A 27,687-nucleotide genomic window follows, 5' to 3' on the forward strand; every position below is an offset into this window, starting at 1 on the left:
ATGAAAGATACTATCTTTGCAGAGTTGTTGTTTAAATAAGTCGTAATTAGAAAAGGCTTATCATTGCAATATGCTTTGCAGAATTATAGATATCGGTTTGATCTGCCCACCCTCCCTTAGTCTCCAAGCAAAATAATTCTTGAAAGCAGTCATTACACGTCCTTCAAAAGGAAGCTGATGCTGGCAAACAGATGTTCTTTCTAGTAAAGATACCCTAATCTTCATTATATTGCTCTGCAAGATGTTTCTCGTAGTATCTTTCCTAAAGGCATTTAGCATACATTTGGCAGATGATAGGAAATTTGCCCTTTCAACTCGCTAGTTTTCATAAGAAACAACACACTAATAGTTTTCCATGTGATCTAACTACACTACAGCGCTGATTGTCTTATCTGAGCTACTTAGATTATGTTCATCCTGTGCATCTGGGTGTACATCTGGGAATGAATTTCTGGTAATCTGCTGGAATTCCTTACAGTGGTCGTAAAACAAAAGGTGCCCCTAAGGGCTATTCAAACACACTCACAAATGCTTTATTTGTATTTTGGTCATTCAGGTGTCTTCCACTGACCATCAAGTGCAATTATGAGTAGAGTCAATATAGTAACTTTTGATGTGTCTACAAATAATTGACCTCCCAGCTTTTTTTTTATTACTATTGACTCACGTGCCAAAAAGCAAGATACATAAACATTCTTCCCTTATTAATGACCACTCAGTTATTTAACAATAAAGTTCAGCTAGCTGCCCTCATGACAGCACACCTCTATAGTAGGAACACCTCCATAGCGCCAACCTCAGCACCCCACTGTTTTCCCCCCACCCCAGGAAGACGCAGCCATGGTGCTGTCGGGGAGCTGCTGGTACAGCGGCAATGTACACTTCTGTTTGGATCTATATTGTGACATGTATGTCACAGATATCATTTCTGTTTTCATCCAGAAAGAAAAGCCTGTTTCATGCGACCAATGAGTAATGTAAAGGCTGCATCAACATGGTGGCCAAGCAAAGTGCCTTTCCTTGCTGTTCCCTCCATGTTGAGCCAAAACAATGCTGTCAGCAGCTGATGGGAGCCTGTTAAAAAGGGGTTAAGGGGCTGATTTGCATGGCGTTTTCCACATGAGGAGCTGCCAAATGGATGCAGCTTCAAGTAGTCACATTCAGGCAAAGTAGTGTGTCGAAGTTTTTGCTTTTCTGCACTGAAAAGCTTCAAAACAACTGAGAACTGTTTTTTTAAGAAGCTCATGTTGGGACTGGCAATTCTATCTATTTTGGTTTCTCACAGTTTCTCATTTTTTTCAATCTTCAGTTCAGTCCTACACACTCCTGTAGCAATTCACAAGCTTTTCCTCATGGAAATTTGTCAGCTTTTTTCATGTGAATCTCTCCTAATAAACCTATTTTTGTGTGCAATTTTGACTGAGATGCACATTTTTGCAAGGAATTTTATCTAACATTTTTGTTCACCATTTTCACTAACAGACGCGTTTTTATACACAAATGCCTACATTTTGCGGGGCATTTCAGGTTTGCCTATTGATTTAGGAAGTGAACTTGGGTAGTTTCTCATTAAAAAGGGAAACAAAATTGAATTTCTTCCCCATCCTAGACTCAATGGAGTAGAGTTTCCAGTCACTGCAGACAGGACATCTGTACTCTGAATATTGTTTTGTCCCTTTCTATGGTTCAAAGCTCCTCCTTCATAGGTTCTCACCACATATTGACTCCATCTGTACCAATTTCCTTCTGCCACAGTATGTTATGCCAACATATTTTTTCAATATCCACCCAATAACTTATTTATATATTTGCAAGAGTTGCACATTCCAATTTTAATATTTAGATTTTTATGCAGAATGCAGGATTCTGGTTGCCAAAATGAGATTCCCTACCTATGTCCAGCTACAATTAAGTTTTCAATTATATATCACAGGTCCTACAAATCCAGTTTACTAACTAACCAGCCCGGTTGAGTCAGCAACCATACACTGCATTTTTTATTTTTTCTTACTTGTATGTGTATGGATGCGTGCGCGGTTGCTTTGGAATGAAAACCAGAACAGATTCTGGGAATCTATGGTCATTCCTATGAATGAAAGCATGTTTCTTCTCCTTTTTCTAATACATACATTTCTGAAATGGGTTTTTCTTAATGTGAAAGCATGGGTTAGAGAAAAGCATGTGCAAAAGAGCTAGCAGAAACTGACTACTTTCTCCCCCTGAAAGGCTCTCCCAAGATCAGAGAACCCTACTGAATGGGATGGAACGTCGTGTAAAAGGCTGAAATACTTCTTGCTATTGGCATCCATCTGTCTTGGGAGACAATGGAAGAGTGCACCTTTGGGGGTTAAGCCAAACTGTTGGGAGAGTTACAGTGCCTGCTGTGGCTGTAGAAAACAATACAGTGGTACCTCAGGTTACATACGTTTCAGGTTACATATGCTTCAGGTTGCAGACTCCGCTAACCAAGAAATATTACCTCGGGTTAAGAACTTTGCTTCAGGATGAGAACAGAAATCATGCAGCAGTGGCGCAGCAATGGCAGGAAGCCCCATTAGCTAAAGTGGTGCTTCAGGTTAAGAACAGTTTCAGGTTAAGAACAGACCTCCAGAACAAATTAAGTTCTTAACCTGAGGTACACTGTATGGGAGAGACAAGGGTTATTGCAAGTGGGGCAGATGAAGGCATCTGGTTTCGCTATTACAGTGGTACCTCGGGTTAAGTACTTAATTCATTCCGGAGGTCCGTTCTTAACCTGAAACTGTTCTTAACCTGAAGCACCACTTTAGCTAATGCAGCCTCCTGCTGCCACCGTGCCGCCGGAGCACAATTTCTGTTGTCATCCTGAAGCAAAGTTCTTAACCCGAGGTAATATTTCTGGGTTAGTGGAGTCTGTAAACTGAAGCGTCTGTAACCTGAAGCGTATGTAACCTGAGGTACCACTGTACAGATGCACCATGGCGTTTCTTCCCTCTCCACTCTTCCCAGCAGTCATTTTTGCTCAGGTCACTGTTGTGGATACATGACCTGACCATCTGTCTCCAGACAGTCGTGCAGAAGCAATTCACACATGTTAGGATTAATGTTGCCAGGCTCCATGTCATGTTTGCAGACATCTTTTATAAAGCAGAGTTGGTTTGCCAACAGGCCTGGTGACTGAAGCCTTAAAGCACATCTTGGGGGGGCCCGCCATTTTCCATTCTGTGTACATGACCAAGCCAGCATAGATGTCACTGAGTCAGAAGTGTGAACATACTGGGAAAGGCTGAAATGGAATAGGATGTTCCTTTGGGGAAGGGGAGGTGTGTCTGATGAGCCTGCTGAAGGCAGGAGACATCTGAAAGTCAGCTTCCACTAGCCCTGTTACACATGTATTTCTCTACATCTTCATCATCAAAAGGGTTCAATATGACTGGATCCAGATTAACAGTTATATACCCCCAGTGGTACACATGCACAATAGGTCTGAATAGCCAAGTGCTCCCACTCTGATGATTATATAAAATTGCTACTCTAGGTGTAGAACAGTAGTACACAGGCTCAGATTTGTGCACGTGTGACTGAGTCATAAGACTTCTGCTTTTACCTTCTCTTCCAAGATACAACAGTTAGTCAGATATTTCATTTCTTATTCTTCCCATCATAAAATAAATGTTATATCGTTACGCTGGACTTTTGGGGTTTTGCCAGACACCGTGTTTTCCTATTACAACGAAGGAACAGACCACAGATGTCCAGCTGCTAAATTCATCATGGTACATGAAGTGAAAGCTCTTACAATATAAATTATTAAAACTAATAGGCATAAAGACTTTTATTTTCTCTTCCATAGTTGTAAGCTACGTTTGCCACGATGAGCACACCCCTGGGTACATTTAGAAGAGGGTGAAGCAGCAAGGGGAGCTGTTTCTAACCAATTCTTTTTTCACACTCCACAGAGGAAGGAGGTCTGGCAGTGAGTGTGAGAGAGAAATTCACCTGAGCCCAAGACTAGCCTAAGGCAGGCTCACAAGGAAGTACATCACAGGAAGTGCCTGACGAAGTCAGATGAATTGACGGAGGGCTAAAATTGATTCGAATGGTTAAGTTAGGACTTGTGTGGAAGAGGCAGATGATCATAGCTTTGGATCACAGTGAAGAGGCAAGGCAAGGAGAGATGGGCGTGCCTAATGCACAAATTGACTGCATGTCCCAGAGGCCTCTGCTCCATTGGTGCGGAAGTCCAGTGTATACAAAGGTGTTCTTCCAAAAGTGAACGATTGATAAAAGCAACTTTTTAAAGCAAAATGTCCATGTATTCAGTTTCCCTTTGCAAAGTACTTGCGTGGCGAGTTCCCGCCCCCCACCAAGGATAAATAAAGACACCGGACACCAGAATTAAGGTTAAATGGGTGAATTAGGCCACAACTTTATTGAATTCAGGAATGAGAGGCATTGGCTTAGGCATTGGTCCTATCGACTATCCAGCTCCAGCCCATTTGCTGAAGACCGGGAAGGGTTAACACCATAGAGGGGGAGTCTCCTGCTGAGGCACGTCAACTAGGAGTTCCCCCTGGGTCACCGCTCGGGGGCGTGCCTTAGGCCCACACCTCCATAGGCTTCGGACAGGACCACGCCCCCTGGAGTCCTTTATCGGACCTTCGCTCTCTGGGGAGAGGTGATGGCGTTCCTCCCCCCCATCCTCTTAACCCCTTCTTACCAATTCCTAACCGCCAATGCTGAGGAGTTGTGACGAGTTGCTACAAGGTAGGCAAAAAACCAAATGGCTGCAAATCGCCAATTGGGGAAAAATCCTACCATGCCCCTTGCAGCGACAGACCAAAGTCCATAGCAAAGTCAGAAACCTACCTAAAGGGAGGGAGGGTGGGAAAACGTGGGGGCTCGCCGGCAAAAGAGGGCGAGCCCCAGCCGCGCCGGCCCTGATTGGCTGGCTGAGCGGACGACGCGGCAGGGATTCCCCTGCTCTCGTGGGGGCTGAAACCAGCCCCCGCTCACGTGGGGTGGGCGTGAAGCCCGCAACCCCACCTCCTGGCCAGGTCCAGAAGTGGCTATGTCAACAATCGGTAACCAAAAAGGGATCTCCTAGATGTTCAGGCGGGGGAGCAAGCACAATCGAGTTTGTTTGGTGTGGTGGTTTTTTTGCTTGTTTGTAGAAGAGATAGAGAGTATCACTTGACTCGGTGTGGTCTATTATTGAGGTAAGGAGGCTTTCCTTGAGTGGCATCCCTCTTAAGGCAGAAGCAAGTAGCACTCAATAAGCTGAATTCTTGACTGCATGCCCTCAGGTCTGCAGGTCAACATTCACTAAGGGCTCAAGTCCTGACAGAAAGAAAAGCAATACTGTATCGTAACACATTAATCCTCTTATAAAGGCTGGGGTCATGGAAATGTATTTAGTCTGATATGAGGTGGTACACACAGCTTGCTGAAGTAGGCATATCCATCACAGAAAAAGCACCTTTCTAACTTTAGTGGAAAGGAGAATAAGGGAGTTCCTTCTAAATCTATTTAACAAATGTGTGTGGTGTTCAGCAGTCTTGTACCATGGAGAAATATTTAGCTATCTTTAGTGGGCAAAAAACAAAAAACATGGAGTGATTGACTAAAGATCAAACCAGATATGATATTAAATGTATACAGTGGTACCTTGGGTTAAGAACTTAATTTGTTCTGGAGGTCTGTTCTTAAACTGAAATTGTTCTTAACCAGAGGTACCACTTTAGCTAATGGGGCCTCCCGCTGCCGCGCGATTTATGTTCTCATCCTGAAGTAAAGTTCTTAACCCGAGGTATTATTTCTGGGTTAGCGGAGTCTGTAACCTGAAGCGTCTGTAACCCGAGGTACCACTGTATCTGCATTGAACATGCAGGTTTTTCTTTTGTAATGCAAGTAGCATCAGCTGGAAGGCTAGTAATGAAAGGGATGGGAGGGAAATTTAACCCTATCCTCCCCTTCTGTGGTCCTGGGGAAAGTGCCTCCACTGCTTGTACTCAGGAGGAAATCCCTCACTGGTGCCAATGGGGAATATCCTCCCAATGCAAATAGCAGCTTCAAGCAATGGATTTTTGTCTGGGCAGCAGCAGTGTAGCAAAGAGTTACATTCCCCCTCCATGCCTGCTGAGATCTCCACAATTATCAGCCCCTCGCAGCTGATGCTGTTTGCATTTAAAATCAGACATTTTCCTCACCATATGCAGAGACACATATAAACATCACATCTAGTTTGGCCCTCCATTTAAAAGCTGAGCACATAGCATTGTTCTAACCTAATCGTGTTTAGCTTCCAAGTAAACAAGAGCATCACTGAAAAAGTTTGGTTTTCATATACAAGTAGCTGCATATTTTGAACTTTTATGAACATCATTTTCTGCATCTATGAAACCCAGCATCAGGCCTGGCAAGTGAACAAATGTAAGTGTAATTCCAACTCTGCTGGAAAGAATTGCAGAAGCTCAGTTGCCAATGGCATCAGCTGTGATTCAGGTTCTCTGACACACCAGGCTTTGTTCATGTCATTTTCAATCTTTTATGCCAGCAGCTGTGTTCAAATAAAACAAAGCTGTATCCCTTCAGCAGACTACAGATACATGTTTCATCCTTGGTTTCAGATCCTTGTAAAGTCTGGCTATGGCGAGACGTTGGAACATTTTATCTACATTCTGGATGCTAATTTGTTAACACAGACTCACATCCTTTATAAGGCCTTCCTGCATTAGCTCAAGTCCAGAGCCATAGGGTTCTCTAACTGTAAGAGTCCCCACTGACTTTAAACTGATAATCTCATTGAAAGTACCAGATAATAAAAAGACCTACGCAGGAGGGAACCAGGGTATTCATATGAAATGCCATGAGACTCCCCATAAAACTGTGAGAATTGGAAACATTTTTATGGCTAGGGATCTTAGAGCAGAGAAAATAATCATTAAAATGGGATAAGTTCAAAGATGAGAAAGAGTTATACTAGATAGTGTATATCCACTCTTGGCATATATAACCTGTTCCAGAATATTTCACCATTAAAGGAAGAATATTTTGTGAAAGTTAATGGAACAGTTTCCATAGTGCTCGTTTCTCATGAGACCTCTCCTCCCTCCCCCTCTTTTTTTTTGTGCCCTCTTTTTTGTTCTTCAAAATATGGCAACCCTAGCTAGGCTAAGAGACAGTAAGTAGCCCAGTGAGTTTCATGGCTGAGTGAGGACTTCAACTCTGGTCTCCTGGGTCCTAATTCAACATTCAATCCACTACACTACCCTAGTTCTCAGAAGTCAGAAGAACCAGAAAAAGGACCCAGTCAAAAGAAACCCAATACAAAGCGTTGCTGATCAGCCATCCAGCAGTCAAGTGAAGCAAATAATCAAAAGTTTAGTCACCGTCAGAAAAGATTCAATGCAGAAATTGCTAGGATAGGAGATAAATTGAGAGGATTCAAGCAAGCAAGGCAAGCTATCTCTCAGGTAAGTGAAAGCAAAATATTATATATCTCATGTAACTAAGGATAACAGGTATATCTAAAACAGCTCTGGTGTCCAATCAACAGTCTAATTAAAGGGAAGTTGTTCTTAAATGCATTACTGGGACATATATATTCAGAATCTGGGATTCGGGATCAAAGGCCCGAACCAAAAGAAAGTATTTTGAGGATTACAGTTTATCCTCAACTAATGTACAAACTAGGTGACTGAGACACTTCAATAAAAGCCAATATGTATTAGTTCTAAGTCAGCTAAGTCTAAACTGGCTCAATCCAATCAATTCCAGTTTAACTGGTTTCTGAATCCCTTTTGCACATTTGTAGCTAAGAGGCTTTGACATAGCAGTTTAAGTGACCATGTGTGCCTGCAAAGTGTGCCTGTCTAGTGTTGATCAATGGTCCATGGAGACCAGCATTATGTCTCCACCAGTGGACAACCAGCTGCTCCCAAGAAGCTCAAACAGGATTGAAAAAAACCATCTCCCCACATCACTTGCTCCCTAGCATCTGATAAAAAGACACGTATTGCCCCTGAAGGTTCCACTTACCTATCATAGCTAATCATAGCTAATAGCCATTGATGGCTTTATAAAATTTGAGCTTGGAAGGATAAAGAAAAAAATGGTAATCCCTGTTTTATAAATAAATAAATGAGTATGATTAAGGCTTAGGATCTGTATGTTATCCATATATTTCATAACAGTAGTCATTAATGTGGAGTGAATGAAGCATTAGGGTAGGAGTAGGATCTCTGCAATGACAAACCTAGTCAGCATCTTAAAAAGCAGAGACATCGCCTTGCCGACAAAGGTCCGTACAGTAAAAGCCATGGTTTTCCCAGTAGTGATGTATGGAAGTGAGAGCTGGACCATAAAGAAAGCTGATCGCCGAAGAATTGATAATTTTGAATTATGGTGTTGGAGGAGACTCTTGAGAGTCCCATGGACTGCAAGACGATCAAACCTCTCCATTCTTAAGGAAATCAGCCCTGACTGCTCACTGGAAGGACAGATCCTGAAGCTGAGACTCCAGTACTTTGGCCACCTCATGAGAAGAGAAGACTCCCTGGAAAAGACCCTGTTCTTGGGAAAGATTGAGGGCACAAGGAAAAGGGGACGACAGAGGACGAGATGGTTGGACAGTGTTCTCGGAGCTACCAGCATGAGTTTGACCAAACTGCTGGAGGCAGTGGAAGACAGGAGTGCCTGGCGTGCTCTGGTCCATGGGGTCACAAAGAGTCGGACACGACTAAATGACTAAACAACAACAGGATCTCTAGTGGAGGTCACATTGTGTTCCTTCTGGGGTAGCTTGTCCATCTTTCGTCCTTACCCTACATTAAGGTCTCACTTGTGGCTCCTAGAAGCTGTCAGCATGTGGCAGTGGCCACACACCAGGAACGGTTTTGACTGGCCAGTTAAACTAGGTAAGGGTAGTTGTTGGGTCTCAAACCTACAGTGAATTAGGGACTTTCCCCTGCATGTCAAGATAGGCTCTAGCAGATTGGGCGGACAAGACTAATAGTGGGTCCAACGGTCAAGGAGGCGGTTTCTGCACATGCTGTAGGGGGAAGTGAGGGGCAGATGGGGCATGTCAACCTGAGAAGATAACCTATCTAGGGAAAACTCTGATCCTAAACCTCCACTTCCTTGTGGGATATCTTTGGGAGAAGAAAAGGCTAAGGAGTAAACCCTACACAATTCCAGAGTGGAGTCCCTAAGACAGTTGGATGGCATCTTGTATGTCTCCTCCCTGCAGCCAAGCTAGTGCCAAACGTATTGCTCTGCTTTCCTTTGCACCACACCAGTGAGATCTTGTTATTTGGGCAGCCCAGGCCCTCCATACACACTGCCCAGGCTTGTGCTCCAGGAGTAAGTTCTGAACACATGGATAGCTCAGTTGGTTAGAGTGTGGTACTGATAACGCCAAGGTTGCAGGTTTGATCCCCGTATGGGGAAGCTGGATGTTCGGGTTGGACGGGATGATCCTCAGGGTCCCTTACAACCATATGATTCTATAAATTCTATGAATCTAAGTCACTTAGATTCTCCTAATGCAGCACACTCCATTGTCTCTCAAGATAGAAGGATGCCAACAATGGTCATTAATGTGTGAGGCTCTGCCATGTCTATTAGTCGTTATGATGAAGTAAAGAAAGGAGTTAAACGGCATTGAGAGTTTCACCATCTGATTGCTGTGAAACCGTCTGTCACTATGGTTTTGCCTGAAGAGCTGTCTGACAGGAGCCAGGGATTTGACAAAAAGCACCTTGATGTGTTTTTTTTATGGGTACAAACATTTCCAGAATAGGCAATTCACTTGCAGTGCTGGAGGTCTGAAATGAGTGCTCTGCATAGGTATGTGAGAAACAATAATTGCAATTCTGAAGGGGCAGAGGCATATAAACTGAAAGCTAGACTTAGCAGCAGCTGGGCATTATCTTTGGCGTGGGAGAACCTGCTACACAGGTCTAGATTTTCTGCTTTTATATTTTCATATAAATAATCATAATAATAATTTATTATTTGTACCCTGCCCATCTGGCTGGGTTTCCCCAGCCACTCTGGGCGGCTTCCATAGAAACCAAAAATACACTAAAATATCACACATTAAAAACTTCCCTGAACAGGGCTGCCTTCAGATGTCTTCTAAATGTCAGCTAGTTGTTTATCTCTTTGACATCTGATGGGAGGGTGTTCCACAGGGTGGGCACCACTACCGAGAAGGCCCTCTGCCTGGTTCCCTGTAGATTTGCTTCTCGCAGTGAGGGAACCACCAGAAGGCCCTCGGCACTGGACCTCAGTGTCCGGGCAGAATGGACATAAAGCATTTATAGGAAGACACCGAAGTGCTCTTTTATCCAAACGATGCTAAAGAGTGTAGTAATAATGCTTGTGTCGAAACCATCCACAATGGATGAAAATGGCCACTAGGCTGATCTTAAGATACATGTACAGTATTCTTTTGTTCTATGAGTAACAACTAATAGGCCTCGTTGTCTGAAAAATAGATTGTTCCACATTGGTAAAGGAAATCTCGGTGCACAGAATGAGCAATCCATTAATAAATATCATATAGTAGTTTCTTTCCTCAGAGTCTGAATGGCAGATTTGCACTAAACAGCAGTTACAAAAGATTGGCTGCTAATGCAGCTGAGATTTACTTAACAGACCTTCTGGTGCTTCGCTGCCAATTCAAACAGTAAAGTTCAAAAGCCAAAGAACCCAGACGACACAAGCCATGAGATCTGTGCGCATCTCAGTTCAAAGCAAGCCCTGACTTTAAAAGAGACAAGGTGCTGAGTGTCTCTGCACTTTAGCCAAGGAATGAACTAGTAGTTCTGGCATTCACGACACTGGCTTCAAATTACCTTCTCTCTCAGCCAAGCTCAGCGCTCCAGAATGGCCCACAGCATATGAATGGAGAATGCTTCTTCTTTTTTTAAGATACCAGCTATTCACATTACAACAGCAGAAAACAAATGAGCTGCTTTGTTCCTTTAAAGTTAAATGAAAGGCTTAGAACCAAATTTGTCCTTCTAATTAGAGGAGCAAATAAACGAAAACATTAGTTTATTTTCCTGCTTTAGACTTGTGTTTCATATCACAGCATTTGTTTCCTTCTTTGGTTAAATCTATAAAATGTTTGCTAAAACTCAGTGGTCGGTTTTACATTGTTAAGCACCACATAAGATCTTTTTCAAGGGTTCTTGAGGTTAAGGCTCCTACCTGTCATATAAGATTACAAAGACACAGCAGATAATCTCTCAAAGGTACCTACAATATCATAAAGTTGTTTCCTTATAATTAGGAACTATATTACATTTATCCTTTCAAGTGAATGTAATTTTAATGAGTCTAATACCATCCAAATTGTTCTCTGCATCCTCTGGCATTCCAGAATGGTAGTGATGCTCAGCTTAGGTTTAATTATGAGAAAGGTATGGTACTTTTGTACATTCATTCACTGTAAAAGGTAAAGGTACCCCTGACCATTAGGTCCAGTCGTGGACGACTCTGGGGTTGTGTGCTCATCTCGCTCTATAGGCCGAGGGAGCCGGAGTTTGTCCGCAGACAGCTTCCGGGTCATGTGGCCAGCATGACTAAGTCGCTTCTGGCGAAGCAGAGCAGCGCATGGAAATGCCGTTTACCTTCCCGCCAGAGCGGTACCTATTTATCTACTTGCACTATGACGTGCTTTCGAAGTGCTAGGTTGGTAGGAGCTGGGACTGAACAACAGGAGCTCACCCTGTCGCGGGGATTCAAACCACCGACCTTCTGATTGGCAAACCTAAGAGGCTCAGTGGTTTAGACCACAGTGCCACCCGCATCCCTCATTCCCTGCAGTCCTAAACATTACCAAGACTACAGGACTATACTCAGCACAGTCTCTTTAATGCTGCAACTCCACAAAAAATAGCCAAATGTACTCTCAAATTTCACGTGGATATAGCCACTACCTTGAGGGTGTGCTGGCCCAATGCAGCTTTTATGAATTCATAGGATTTCACACAGATTTTGAAACATGTTGGACCCACAATTGCTACCTTTTAGTGCAATTTCCCAAGAGCCTCTAGTCTTGGAAGGGGGAAAAAACTTGATCTCTGCAAAGTTGTTTCAAGAAGGGACACACAAGTGCAACATCAACTGCAAGCTTAATTGGCGCACCTTTAAAATGTTGTTGGCCTGGAGATCTTATGAGAAAGAAGTTTCCCATTTCTTCCATTGCTTTCTAAATCTCCCAAGCACAGTGTAACTGTTTTAATACACTTATATCCCTGCTTTCCTAAAATGAGCTTGAGGCTGCATATGAGGTTCTCTACCTCCCTATTTCATCCTCACAACCACCATGTGTAGGTTAGACTGAGGGACAAGGAATGGTCCAAGGTCATCCAGTGAGCTTCATTACTTACTGGGGATTTGAACTCAGTCTCTAAGGTCCTAGTTTAACACCTTAAGGTAAAGGGACCCCTCACCATTAGGTCCAATCATGACTGACTCTGGGGTTGCGGTGCTCATCTCGCTTTATTGGCTGAGGGAGCCGGCATACAGCTTCCGGGTCATGTGGACAGCATGACTAAGCCACTTCTGGCGAAGCAGAGCAGTGGATGGAAACACCGTTTACCTTCCCACTGGAGCGGTACCTATTTATCTACTTGCACTTTGATGTACTTTCTAACTGCTAGGTTGGCAGGAGCAGGGTAACAGGAGCTCACCCCATCGCGGGGATTCGAACCGCCAACCTTCTGATCGGCAAGTCCTAGGCTCTGTGGTTTAACCCACAGCGCCACCCACGTCCCCAGTTTAACACCTTACTGCTAAACTAATAAATAAATAAATAAATAAATCTGGCTAAGTTCTTGCAAGATGTAAGATCCATATGATTTGGAGGCAGTAATGTTTCTGAATACAGTGGTACCTCGGGTTACAGACGCTTCAGGTTACAGACTCTGCTAACCCAGAAATAGTGCTTCAGGTTAAGAACTTTGCTTCAGGATGAGAACAGAAATTGTGCTCTGGCGGCGCAGCAGCAGCGGGAGGCCCCATTAGCTAAAGCGGCGCTTCAGGTTAAGAACGGACCACCGGAACGAACTAAGTACTTAACCTGAGGTACCACTGTACCAGCAGCTGGAAACCTCAGGAAGACAGGGCACTCAGAGCTCAGGTCCCACAGACATCTTGTTAGCACTGTGAGAACAGAATGCTGGGCTATAGGGTTGGCAAACATCCAGAATTTCCCAGATATAGCAGCAGTTGGAAGCAGTGTCCGGGCGGAAATTGCTGGAATGTCTGGAAAAATCCAGACGTATAGCAAACCATGTCAGAAGTCTAGATTTTGCTCAACAACTTAGGCCAGGGAATAAACAAACTCAACCACCTTCCAGATTTTCACCTTTTGAAACATGTCAACCCTAGACTACAAGCGCCATTGACCTGACCCAAGGAGGCTCTTCCTATGTTCTTATTTTATCTTAGATAAAGCATTTCACCTCCAATACAAAAGGCTAATCATAAACATCTGTGCGACACAGTTTTCTGCTTTAAATATTATGAAAAAAGCTATCAAAGTTATCACAGAAACCTGAAATCATTTAAAATCCAACTCTAAACAAATTAACAAGATAACAGAGCCACTAAGATTTTTTTTTTTAAAAAAAACAGAAATAAACTGGATAAGAAAGAAGATCAGGATCAATCAGTTATGAAGTATGGCATGCATACTGTAATGGGAATGAGGTTACATATATTCTGAGTTGATTAATACATAATACTTCATATTTAACTTGACAGCTAATACTTCATCGTACTTTTCAGACCAAGAAAATGTTTCCTTAAGCAAACCTGTCCAAAGACATTTCTGAATACATTTGTTTTAAACACTGGTAATTTAATTACAACATTAAACCTCAGTTAAAATAACAAATCTATACTGAAATCAGAAGAAAAAAACCATATGACAAATTGTTCCCTAGAAATGTGTGAGGCTGGGAAAAAATGTAGAATAAACATTTCTTTAATCAGGGCATTTAAGGCTGCAATCCTAAACATGGGGTTAGGATTAAACACAGGAACCTAGGGATTAAACCCTACTGAACATAGTAGAACTTACTTTTGAGTAAACATATATGAGGCTGAACTTCAAGAGGAAAAGGTAAGAACTGCAAAACTAGGCAAGCTTCAAAGGGTTAAGAACCTTTTCTATGCCGGCTACCAAATGCCAAAACTGCAATATTATACAGAGCAACCGGTGCATAATTCTTATGAATTTAAATGGGAATTATATAGATATGTTTTTGTGTACAACTGCAGGCTTAAAATTGCTTTGGAGAAAGGATGGGATCAGATGCAAAGGCATCTGTGTTGGGGCAATGGTGCTGCAAAGCATGGGGTGTCTCTGTCGCTTAGAAAGCCTAGAAAAGAAAGAGAAAAATGGGGCCCACAGTTAGTACTCTCCCGGCCCATGTCCCTAAACTGCTTTTGGCATTCAAGCATCTAAGCTCAAGAGGAATTCACTATCATCACAGAATGCAGATGCTGAGAGAAATCCTACTTACATGTCTATCTTCTTTCTGTAACAAACACAAAATGATCCAACCATAGGAGCCTACCAGGCCTTTTAGCACTCTGGAGACCAGTGAGCCAGCAGAGGGAGGGGTCACAATGGCTTCTGTAAATCTGGGGCTGTCCCTGGAAAACAGGGACACCTGGCGGGTCTGCTGAGGTGCTCAGATGGGAGACCACCAGGGAACACATGATATGGTACTTAGGGCAGTATTAGGACAGCAATGCAGTAGTGCTAAAAGCAATCATATCAAGACAAGGGAGACATCCCTTTGCCCCCTTATATCATGGCAACTGCAGAACATGAATCCAGGAATTCTTCATCCTGGATTCTTCATCCATATGAAGTGCAAGGGCATCTAGTTCATACCAAGTGGGAGCTCCTCCCACAGAACGTGGGCAGGAACACCGTGACAACTGTATGCCCCATACTGACCAAGCGATGAACTGTGGCAACAGGTGGAACTTAACCCCTATTGACATGTCCACATTATCTACAAAGGGAAGGGAGGAAATAAAAGATAGTGAGCAGAGAGTGCATTAACAAAACAAAGGGCCCATTTGGTGAAAATGAGAACTTTGATCCAGCTATGCCTATAGAAGTCCCAATCTGTGATTAACAGAAATAAAAGGTGTCTAATTGCCAGCTCCCTGCATTGCTTTCTTCAGTTACTAAGCCTGCAATCCTAACACCATTTACCTGGAAGTAAGGCCCATTGCTTTCAATGGGAATTGTTTCTAACTAATGCTCAATATGCAAGTGGGATGGGCATACACAGCACCAGCTGCTGAAGCGGGATGAGGGACTAGGTGCCCAGCAACTGTATGTATGTATGTATATATAGTCTAGCTAAGACTATACACGCAGAAGCCTGCTTCCATACATCTCTGAACAGCTGGCTCACAAAAAGGATGGCAACGATAGACTACGATGGTGGTTAACACATGCTGCTGCAAGAGCTGGTACAGCAGCCAATGGGTCGTGCTGCTAAAATAACTTTAGAGACTGCAAAGACTAAAACTTAAATGTTTATTTCATGGGTCAGCAAGGTTTACCTTGCCTGGGCCAGTTCACTGCAGTGGAGATCCCTCCGTGGGCTGGATTGCGCCCGTGATTTCCATTGTCTGTGCGCAGATGCAATTTCCAGTGTCTGCACATGCACAGATGCAATTTTCGGCGCCACGGAAGCAAGTAACCGTGCCATGCCAGTTTAGCACAGTTTGCGGGGACTCACCGAGCGGGTGGCTTGGTTTGGGGGCGGCTTGAGGGCCAGTTAAATGACCCCCATGGGCTGCTTATGGTCCATGGGCCTTCGATTGCTGACCCCGGTCTATTTTATTATTGATTTCACCCATCCATTTGGTTTGGAGACCCCTCTAGAGAATGACAAAAGATAAACCAATTTCCCATCACACAACATACAAGAACGGTAAGAACAGCATATTGCAAAATGCCAAAATGTTTGAAGCTGACCCCATATTTCACCCTCTTGTTTATACGCTTCCAAGGAAGTGACATGAATGTTCTCAAATTAAACCACAAAAACTGTGGACACCAAGGTGCTCCCCTCCTCCCAGTAACCACAGCTGCACGTGCAGCAGAAGGATCAGGACAGGGCTCATTGGAGCCCGATCTTTCGTTTCCTGCCCCCTTCCCCTCAGCTAGCCCTTGGCTAGGCAATCCTAAGAAACTTGCAGGCAAGGTCCCTGGGGAGGAGAGGGACAGCTGGATGTGTATATGGGAGGCACGTGCAGGCTTCCTGTTGAAAGTAATGACCAGCTGCTACAGTACACATAGCCAAGGGCAAGCTGCGGAGGAGGAACGAAGGGTTCCCAATGAGTCTTATCCTGAAAGCCCATGTGTGTGCAGATGTAACTGGGGGGAGAAAGAAAGAAAGAAAGAAAGAAAGAAAGAAAGAAAGAAAGAAAGAAAGAAAGAAAGAAAGAAAGAAAGATGGATCTTGCCATTTGATTTACCTAATTCTTCCGACGTCTTTGCAAGCCTCCACTAAGTCGCGTTCTACATTCGTTCGTTTAACACAGGCAGCAGCAACACCACACCAGATCTGCAAGGAAGAATTCAGAGACATTTACAAGCCACGCTGAGAGGAACAAAATTAATGGTTACACACATGCTGAAGGATGCTGACTTATTATGCATGCACACATTTGGCTGAGTGCACATATTTTTCCATTATTCTTGCTGCTGTTACTTTGGAAGAGCAATTCGAAGTGTTAAAGGAAGCTTGGAGTGAGAGTTAGTATTCACACGCATATATACTATGTGGCCATAATCCAGCGATGTGATTTGTGTGCGTGCGAGCAATAAACATTCAGATTTTACCAGCTGTTCCTCTTTAGTAACTCCCTGTGATGGTTTTACATTTGGTGAGTTGAAAATACCAATTTGGCAGGGATAGGGAGAGAAGGGTGTGTCAGAGAAGATGCTAAAGGAAGAAACACCCGTGGGGGGGGGGAATTGGTGCATACAGAGACCTGGAACATGCACCCTTTTGGATGTAACTCTACTCTTCTGAACATATGTGCCTGAATGCTTGAAATATGTGCTGTCATCTGTTTTTAATACTAAAACACCCAAAACAATTTGTAATGCAGAAATATGCAATATATAGTGAACACTGCACCAAACACACACATATACTTGTACAGTCCAACAATTCTGTGAATTGGCCATAAAATAATTACACGTGAGACTGAACCAAGGACATATGGATATCATGATTACAAGCTGGAACTCAGAAAGAATTATATCATACTAGTTCTCACTGAAATTACCTGCGGTTCCCTTCATTATTTTAAAGCACAGGGGGCTAACTCATAGCCTTGATTCAGTCTGGCCAGACATAGGAAGGAACCCCCCCCCCCAGCCCCAGCCCAGTTTTATTTTCCAGTTTCAGCACTGGGGTGCTCTGCACTGAGATTGGATGATAAAGCGCTCTGCTTGTGGTTTGCAGCAGGGATACAACCGTAGTAGCTGGCCAGTTCAGCTGGGAGAGCTCTGTGGTGGGACGGCTACCACCCCAATCTGGCATACGTGGGTACTGTTTGCGCTGTTAGGCAGCACCCCCCCTTTTTCTTTCTGTGGGAGGGGTTCCTGAGCTAGCTGCCTTTTATTCTTCATAGATAGTTCTGTGAAAACAAAAAGGCAGCATTTCCCTGCACCCCAGCACTGGATCGGGGTGTAAGAACCCTCAGCCTGCCTTGGGCAAGAGAGTGTACACAGACCCTCCAAGTGTCCCTATTTTCCATGGACAGTTCCAGATTTACAGAAGCAATCCTGGTTTCTGATTTGATCCCAGAATGCCCTGCTTTTCCTTAGGACGTCCCTATTTTCATCGGAGAAACGATGGATGGTATGGAGTTATGCAACCCCCAAGCCAAGGAGATATGTAACCATTAGAAGACATCTGAAGGCAGCCCTGTGAAGGGAGGTTTTTTGAATGTTTAATGTGTTATTAAGTTTTTTATATAAGTTCACAGAGGTGTTTCCCAGCGCAGTTAGAGGTGGTGTCCTCTGGCAGATTTCGGATTCATCCTCCAAGTTTAGTCCAGATAATATTGTATTTTGTGGGGAGACAAGGCCAATCCAGGCACTGACGTCTCCCCCCAAGACAAACAGAGGGTTGGGCAACAAAGAATCTATACTTTCGAGTAGCTGGTCAAGTCTTTCCCAATATGAACTCAGTTCCCCACAGGACTTTACTGGAGGAATATACATGCATATATACAGGAGAAAAAAATTATATAGCCGAGATAGCTATCAACTGTAAAGGAGATGAATTTTTTTGACCCCATCAACACCAAGCTGTATCTTTCTCACTAAACTTTGTACATAATTGTCTATTGTATTATTTAATATTATTTAATATATTTGTGGCCCCGCGGTGATTTTAGCTTATAAATTTTATTGTCTAATGTGTCAATTTGTATATTAAGGAGTTTCTATAGCTTTGTGCAGATTAGGTCATGTTTTGACAATGTAAATGTTTTAAGTTTTTGTATCAAACTAGTATATATTTTATTGCATGACATTGTATACATTGCAGCAGCCTTTGGCTATAAGCAATAAACTTGACCGACTGACTGCCTATTATGTTTTTTATATATGTTGGCAGCCACCAGGAATGGCTGGGGCAACGCAGTCAGATGCTCAGGGAATAAATAATAAGATCGTTTTTGTTGTTGAACAGGACATCCTTATTTTCATTGGAGAAATGACGGACAGCATGGTGTATGCATGGATATACAACTCTGTGTGTGCGTGCATGCGCGTGCATGCCTACACATGCAGGAGAAAAAGAGAGGTCTGCGTACCTGCAAATTCAGTGAGTGAGTGTGTGTTGTATGTGTGTCTCTGTGTGTGCTCTATTTGTGTTGAGTGTGCAGGCGTGGTCCCTATGTGTGGAGACCACATGTGTGGGCTGAATCTACTTATGTGTGTGGAGTGTGTCTGCATGTATACATTGGCCACACCCAACACTGCCATATGGCCCTAAAAAAGATCATCAGACAAAAAATGGTTCACCACCCCAGTTTTAAAGCAGGCTGTGGGCCAGATTATACAGCTACCACGTGTGTGTATTCCTCAACACTACAGTAATAGATGACAGCAAGATCAGCTTATAATGCCCCTTAAATGCGAAGTACCCTGTTAATGTAAACAAGGTAATAAGATAACCCTGTGCAGCCTCTTAAATCAACTGTCAAAATAATTCCAGAGAGCTGTCACAGCAGGATAGTAATAGATAGTTAAGTCCCGATTATGTATGACCTCTTTTTTACAGCCTGCCTGATGAAAGCATGGCTCAGTGACAAGACGGCACATATCTAACCTCTGTCCCTTGCAGCTATTTCCTCACCTACCAAAACATGAGAGTGATCCTGCTGGAATAATTTATTTTGACGAAAAGCTCTTGCGAAGAACTAAGGTCTATTTTGTTAGACGCTTATGCTATGATAAATTTGTTGGTTTAAGGCGCCACAGTTCACCATGATGCTTTTGCTAAAAACAAGCTAACAAGCTAATACTTCTAGAATTTGTCACTGTCTGCCATGTAAGTGAAATGTGGGGGAAGGGACCAGTGTTTCTTTCCATAAGGGGATATGTGGCTTGTAGGGATTAAATATGCTGAATAAGAAATTTCAGTTTCTGGGGGTGGTGGTGGGGGAGCTCCCTGTAATAATGTTCTCTACTAAGATTAGAGAAATCTACAGATTACATGTCAGTGTTCTGTAACATTATCATTGTACTGCACAAATATTAAAAACAGGGGCAGAAAGAAGTATGCACCTTTATTATATTTACAGCATTTATGATAGAAAAGACTGTGCAAGTTTTTTGTCGTTATTTTAAAGAACTCTACCACATTCCCAGTGAATTATTCACGATAATTTGAAAATCTCCATCTTCAACAGTAAGCCAGTTTTGAAACGTTTTGTTCATGGAAATGTGGCATTTATGAATTGCTTCTCAACAAAAATTACACGGGCTCCAAGGCCAAATCCTCAAAAACGGTTGTGTGTGTGTGTGTGTCTGCTCTGACCTCAGCACTGAAACCACTTGTAAGAAATCTCACAGGAGCTATTACTTATGAACTTTTATGACCATATATGTCTCTGCATATCTTGCCTTATCGAAAGACATAATTGATGATTCACTTCTCAATTCAGAGGAGACCAGTTACTGTCAAATAACCTCATATCTAATTCAAAACAAAGCTAGTTATGAATTGAAAATAAAACAACAACCATAAAGTTCCCATATATTCTGCAATACTCTAGTACAGGGGTAGGCAAACTAAGGCCCAGGGGCTGGATCCAGCCCAATCGGCTTCTAAATCTGGCCCATGGATAGTCCGGGAATCAGCATGGTTTTACATGAATAGAATGTGTCCTTTGATTTAAAATGCATCTCTGGCTTATTTGTGAGGAATAGGAATTCGTTCAGTGTTTTTTTCTCCAAAATATAGTCTGGCCCCCCACAAGGTCTGAGAGACAGTGGACCAGCCCCCTGCTGAAAAAGTTTGCTGACCCCTGGTCTAGTATGCCTGAGGCTGCATTATATTTAAGTTAGGTTTGCCATATTTCAAATAGTGAAAATATGGACGCAAATCCCAGCTATGTCCAGGGAATTCCTGACGTATGGAAACCATAATTTAAGCTTTCACACAACATAAAAGCCACTTCTGGAACCCTGCTGCAATATAGTACAAGTTTACTACTCATTTCCATGTTGTTTGCTTCCAGAAAAAACCCTGTTTTCAAATAATTTGGAAATGAGTGCTAGGTTGCATTGCACTGTTCAAAATTAGGCAGGCGCCAAGCACATTTTGCACTTAGCTTTCAACCATTTACAAAACATTGAGCCTCTTGGGCTTGCCAATCGGAAGGTCAGCGGTTTGAATCCCTGCGACGAGCTGAGTTCCCATTGCTTGGTTCCAGCTCCTGCCAACCTAGCAGTTCGAAAGCACATCAAAGTGCAAGTAGGTCCCACTCTGGCGGGAAGGTAAACGGCGTTTCCGTGCGCTGCTCTGGTTCACCAGAAGTGGCTTAGTCATGCTGGCCACATGACCTGGAAAAACTGTGGACAACGCCAGCTCCCTCGGCCAGTAAAGCAAGACGACCTCTGCAACCCCAGAGTCATTTGTGACTGGACTTTACTGTCAGGGGTCCTTTACCTTTTTTTTTTTTAACCCATAAAATTGCAAGAGTAAAGTGGCAAAGTTTGTGGTCATATACTGACACACAGTTCTTTTCTCCTGTTTTCATGCAGGAATCAGGGGGGAACAGAAGCACATCTGTGTGGAAAGGGTGAGGGAGCAGTTACATTGTCAAACAACGTTTGTGTGAACGAAATTTGGTGCAATATGCTGGTGTAGCAGTCAAAAAGCTACAGTTCCAGAACGCAACAGGTAGTGGCGTAGCGTGGGTTGTCAGCACTCGGGGCAAGGCAAGTAATTTGCACCCCCTAACCCGTGGATTTGCGCCCCCTAACCCTAACCCCCAGATGTTGCGCCCGGTGCGGCCGGCCCCCCCTGCACCCCCCACGCTACGCCACTGGCAACAGGTACTGCAGTGTGAAAGGAACATTAGGAAATGGAGCAGAAGAGCTAGCAATATAATCAGGAAAGCTTAATGCAATATTTCCCATACCCATAAACTCGCACTATGTTTCAGTATAGAGACTGCGTAGCTACTTCCCACCTTTGAGCATCTTTCTAGGCTTTACCACAGTGATCTGTAGCTATTAAAAATCCCCCTTTGGAGGGATCTGCATAGCTCTATCTGAGTAGCAATGACTGCCAAGTGCTCTGACAAACTGTGGATGAAATGTTAGAGCAATATATGATGCAATGCATCCAGCATCACAAGTCAGTTTAGAAGTGTTGGCAGGCATGTGTGCAGAGGATTTTCCAAAGGTGGTTGTAATTGCTGACCCAACTCTGAATTAAGCCGAAGGAAGTCCACCTATCGCTACCTCCGTTTCAAAAGTAGTTTGCCATGTGGCACAGGATGCTGGTGGGAAAAAACCCCACAAATCTAAAGCTCTCTTGGGTCCACAGAACTAGTTTCACTGTTCTTTGGATCCCTGGCTTCTGTTTCCTGAAATTTGGTGCGTAGATCTTCTGTGTTATATTCCCCAGCTCAAATGAAATCATCGCCCATTAGAATTTCAGTGCTTTTGTAATCTCTCAGAGCATTGTGTAGTTACTTTCTTATTGTAAAACACTTTGAGACTAATGCCAGATGGTAGTCACTTTAATTTATTTAGCTTAATTGGTCTAAGACTGCTTGCCAACAAGAATATCCTGCGTTTAATATGAAGACACTCTTTGCTTCATATTATCCCTAATTATGAAAAAAGTAATAATGTGTGTTCCAACTGTTACAATGTCTCTCAAATTTTATCTGCTTAATGTTTAAAATGTGCAGCACATCCTATCTCTTGTGTGGAAAACATTTTATATGTCATATCACGGAACCACAGAAGACTTGCGCACCAATAGAGCAAACAAACATATGGTCTCGCTTCAGGCATCAACCATGTGAAGGGGTCTCGTAGGATCATAAAGCAGCATAGCTGTGCAGTTGGACCTGCCTCCAAGTTCTTTCTGTCCTCTCGTCCAAATATGTCATTGGTGCATTAAATATGGACCTCCAAATGAACATGCTGGGAGAATCATCCAACAGTGGTTCCCAATTCAAGAGAAATCTGCATGCTTAGGCTTGCAGACATCTCTGTTCTCTCTACATGTAGGGTTGCCACCTTTAGTCAGCCAAAATAAGGGACAGGTCAGGCAAAATACAGAACAGGTTGGGGGGGGTCAATTGGACGTGTGTGTTATAATTTACTTTACCTGGTGCAGAAATGATTTCAAAGCAATGCATTGCAATGGCAAAAATGGTTTCCAGTGCTTTAGTCAATGGGAAACAAAAAACCCCAAAAGCCCTATGGGGCGGGGAAGCGCACTCTGAGAGTGTACTTAAAAACATTGCCAGGTTGGAAATGAAACTATTATGCCCCTACATAAACCTCATTTTCCAAAATATATATCATAAATACAACCAGAGAGCAAGAATTTGAGCTGACTCGCCACCGCCTTTGCATAAGAGGAATAATAATAATAATAATAATAATAATAATAATAATAATAATAATTTATTTATATCCCGCTCTCCCCAGCTGACGCTCAGAGTGGCTAGCAACAGTAAAAGTAACACAGCATTCCAAAATCAATTCATTCTAAAATCAATTCAGAATGAAATTAATGGCAACCATTGGGCTAGAGTTCTATGAGGATTACCAAAGGAGGGGGTCAGACTGTGTCTTGGCCAAAGGCCTGGTGGAACAGCTCTGTCTTGCAGGCCCTACGGAAAGATGTCAAGTCCCGCAGGGTCCTAGTCTCTTGTGACAGAGCATTCCACCAGTTCGGGGCCACAGCCAAAAAAGCCCTGGCTCTGGTTGAGGCCAGCCTAACCTCCCTGTGGCCTAGGACCTCCAAGATGTTTTTGTTTGAAGACCGTAAAGTCCTCCGTGGGACATACCAGGAGAGGCGGTCCCGTAGGTACGAGGGTCCTAGGGCTTTAAAGGTTAAAATCAGCACCTTAAACCTGATCCTATACTCCACCGGGAGCCAGAGCAGCTGGTGTGAATGTGATCCTGCGGCGAGGACCCCGTAAGGAGTCTCGCCGCAGCATTCTGCACCCGCTGGAGTTTCTGGGTCAGTCTCAAGGGCATCCCCACGTAGAGTGAGTTATGGGGGGCAAGTGCCCTGGCATTTTAGCTGCTATGCTGCACTCAGTGATTTCCTTTTCTTCCAATATTGCTCCTTAGCCGGCTGCCCTTCCTGCTCAACGCCTGTGCAAACTCTCCACCAGACCGGATGGACTAGGCCTGTCCAAAGTGCAATGTGCTCTTGCCCACACCCGCCTCTGCCCATGCAAAAATGCTCTCCCCCCACACCCCCACACTGGATGGGCCAGGCTCCTTCACTCTCCATGACCCAACCTCTGCCTGCACAAACTCCCACTCAGACTCTCGCTCTCCTCTTCAACCAGAGCCAACTTCTGCCCATGAATTTTTGAGGAAGAGCTTGAATACATGAAAGAGGTGTCCCATTTGAAGTCCAACAGGACAGGGGACACCCCCCCCCTGCAAAAAAAAGGGATGATCAGGTTTTTCCAAGAATTGGTGGGACTCTATCTACATGTGAACATCAGCACCATGGCAGAGGAGCTGTGCAAATTTGGGGATGGAGCCAGGAGCATATCCTCACTCTCCTAGGAAGGCGTTATGACACTTGGATATACAGTGGTACCTCAGGTTACAGACGCTTCAGGTTACAGACTCCGCTAACCCGGAAGTAGTACCTTGGGTTAAGAACTTTGCTTCAGGATGAGAACAGAAATTGTGCGGTGGCGGTGCAGCGCCAGCGGGAGGCCCAATTAGCTAAAGTGTTACCTCAGGTTAACAACAGTTTCAGGTTAAGAACGGACCTCCAGAACGAATTAAGTTCTTAACCCGAGGTACCACTGTATGCGCTTAGTATTGACGATATCCGAACAGAAGCAAGAAATGCATGTGCTAAATCTGGTTGTAGCACTGATTGTGGGATTTGGACCACATGTGTGTGCCATATGGAGAATCAAAGTTCTGGCATGGTTAATCATTTGTATGATTCAGAGGGAATACTGCACCTGAGACGGACCCTCCTCCATGAGAAGATGATTAGTACTGTACCATCAAAACTGAGAGTAGAGACCTGATTATTTAGCCAGTATTGACTCACAGATTGTGACAGACAATCCCACTTCTAAACAGATAGATCCTTGGATCAGAGTCATTATACCTGGCTTCCACCACGTCTCCTTTACAGAGTTAAATTATATCATCACTGTATGCTCTAATAGTACAGTCAGTGGCCCTGCGCCAATTGATTTGGATGATTCTGCATATCTAGCTAAATCGCAACGTATACAGAAGTACATTTCCTTCAGCGCTGACCTCTACAAAGATTTGTATAATCACCCCCCACCAATCACCTCTTCCCACCCCAACAATCGTTTTTGGTGACAAGGGAATCTGAGACACACCCATATTATCCTCAATTTGTTCATTTCCTAGTATTCAGGTATTTTTTTAAAAAAATACAGTTTTGAACTCCTACTTTGGAAAAAAAACAACAGTATGGGGCTTCAACGGCTGCAAAACTGTATTCGACTTCCTCCTTTAAATCATGTGTTATTTCATAAACTACATGCTTTGGTGCATCTGAGTGCTTATTTTTGAAATTTATGCTAACAATTGTCACATAATATATTTGAAGAGCATATGGAGCATTTGCATAAATGCTCTCTTACACAAGCTTAGGCTTAGGAATGGAGCTACGTTTCAACTTCCACTTGGTAAAACAGCACGACAGCATCATCATAAATGTTAATTAAAAATTGATGCTGAAATAACTCACAGTCAGTACTGGATGGAGGATCCAAAAAATCATACAACTCGGCCCTATACCCACAGAGTCTTTGAACTTGTGGCTCTTTCTATTTATTACTAAAAAGTTAACCCTTCTGTTAAACTGTGCCCATGGTGACTAACAACAGTAAAGTCAAATTCTGAACTAAATACAGATAATCAAAACAACATAAAACCCCCAGAAGATAACGCACAGCCTGTGCTTTTTTCTGGGGAGACACGGGTGGCGCTGTGGTTTAAACCACTGTGCCGCTTGGACTTGCTGATCGGAAGGTCGCTAGTTCAAGGCCCCGGGATCGGGTAAGCTCCTGTTGTTCAGTCCCAGCTTCTGCCAACCTAGCAGTTCAAAAGCACGCAGTGCAAATAGATAAACAGGTACCACTCCGGCGGGAAGGTAAATGGTGTTTCCGTGCGCTGCTCTGGCTTCGCCAGAAGCGGCTTAGTCATGCTGGCTACATGACCCGGAAAAACTGTCTGTGGAAGCGGACAAACGCCGGCTCCCTTGGTCTGTAAAGAGAGAAGCCGCAACCGCATTCGCGACTGGACTTAACTGTCAGGGGTCCCTTTACCTTTAGTGCTTTTTTCTGGGGGGATGCAGGAGTACGCATACCCCTAAACATTTTGTGAATCTTTGTACTTTTGTCCATTTACTGGATTTATTTTCCCCGATTTGAACTATAAAATGGTTCTTTTCTTGAGTCAAAATGAGAGTACCTCTAAACATTTTTTTAGGGGGGGAAAAGGCACTGCACACAGCAATAAACAAATGCAATAGCCAGCTGGTCAACTCACTGTATTCACAGAAAAAAAATCACCCACCTACCAAGTCAGCTTGACAGATCTTTCTTGAAAAACTAGTGTTTGCCTTTCAAGGGAAGGTCATTAGAATGGAGTCAAGATGGACCTTCCTAGGCAAGGAACTTCTGAGCCTCAGCGGGAGAAGCCACTAGCACCCCTCCTCCAATTCTAACTGTAATTGATTTTTATGTAATAGGTGTATTGTAATTATGCATTGCACCCCCATTCTGGGATCCACTGTAATGGCAGGCAGGTTTAAAAATATTCTTAATAAATGCTAACTAAAGCACTCCCTTCCCTGCATCCTATAAAGATTTTCCTCTCCTACAAGAGTCCAACAGCTATCATTATACACTTCTGAGGTGTAACATTTAGTTTGGCTCCTAGTTTATGAAAACTTGTCACATGTGAAGTCCTAAACTACAGTATAGGAAATATTTGGGCTCACATGTGACACTGTGCAGATAAATGCACAGTGCTTTTCCTGTTGGTTTCAAGTATGGTTGTGATTATTTCTTCATTTTACTGTTTTATCTTTTGTAAACCTCTTTGAGAGGGTTTTTTTTTACCATCAAGTAGTACATAAATTTTTGGGACGCAGGTGGCGCTGTGGGTTAAAGCCTCAGCGCCTAGGACTTGCCGATCGAAAGGTCGGCGGTTCGAATCCCTGCGGCGGGGTGCGCTCCCGCTGCTCGGTCCCAGCGCCTGCCAACCTAGCAGTTCGAAAGCACCCCCGGGTGCAAGTAGATAAATAGGGACCGCTTACCAGCGGGAAGGTAAACGGCGTTTCCGTGTGCGGCTCTGGCTCGCCAGAGCAGCGATGTCACGCTGGCCACGTGACCCGGAAGTGTCTCCGGACAGCGCTGGCCCCTGGCCTCTTCAGTGAGATGGGCGCACAACCCCAGAGTCTGTCAAGACTGGCCCGTATGGGCAGGGGTATCTTTACCTTTACCTAGTACATAAATTTGTCAAAAAACCAAAATAAATAATATGTTAATTTTATATCTGCATACACCCCCAATTTCAGATTCTTCCCTTCCCAAGTAGATTCAGACTAGCATATTCCTACAGCATGAGATCTGTGGGAAATGATAATATTTAAAGGCATAGCACACATCAGCTCTAAGGCTATCATGTTTTAAGCACAACACAAGATAAGGCCATCATAAAAAACAGGTTGGCCTCATCTCTGGGCATAGTTCTCTATGGATCATGTTGAGAAGTGACTAAAACACCAGCTATCAAAAAAATCTTTCACAGAGCAGAATAAATTGCTAAAACATGCACACGACCTCCCAGCTCAGCAAGCTTAACCTTTTAATCCACCTTTTAATAGCACATCATACCTACAGCCTATT

General features: G+C 43.5%; 1 protein-coding gene across 3 annotated transcripts in view; it reads right to left on the reverse strand.

Moving 5' to 3' along the window:
* SNCAIP (synuclein alpha interacting protein) overlaps window positions 1-27,687 on the reverse strand; it is a 118,606-nt gene that overhangs the window by 75,808 nt on the left and 15,111 nt on the right. For all 3 annotated transcript variants that reach the window (XM_083702267.1, XM_083702265.1, XM_083702266.1), the window contains one exon: window positions 16,510-16,598. The gene's annotated coding sequence lies outside the window, so the exon portion shown is untranslated. The remainder of the gene's footprint in view (window positions 1-16,509; window positions 16,599-27,687) is intronic.

The sequence above is a fragment of the Podarcis gaigeae genome, assembly GCF_964106915.1.
Source record: "Podarcis gaigeae genome assembly, chromosome: 11".
Taxonomy (NCBI): domain Eukaryota; kingdom Metazoa; phylum Chordata; class Lepidosauria; order Squamata; family Lacertidae; genus Podarcis; species Podarcis gaigeae.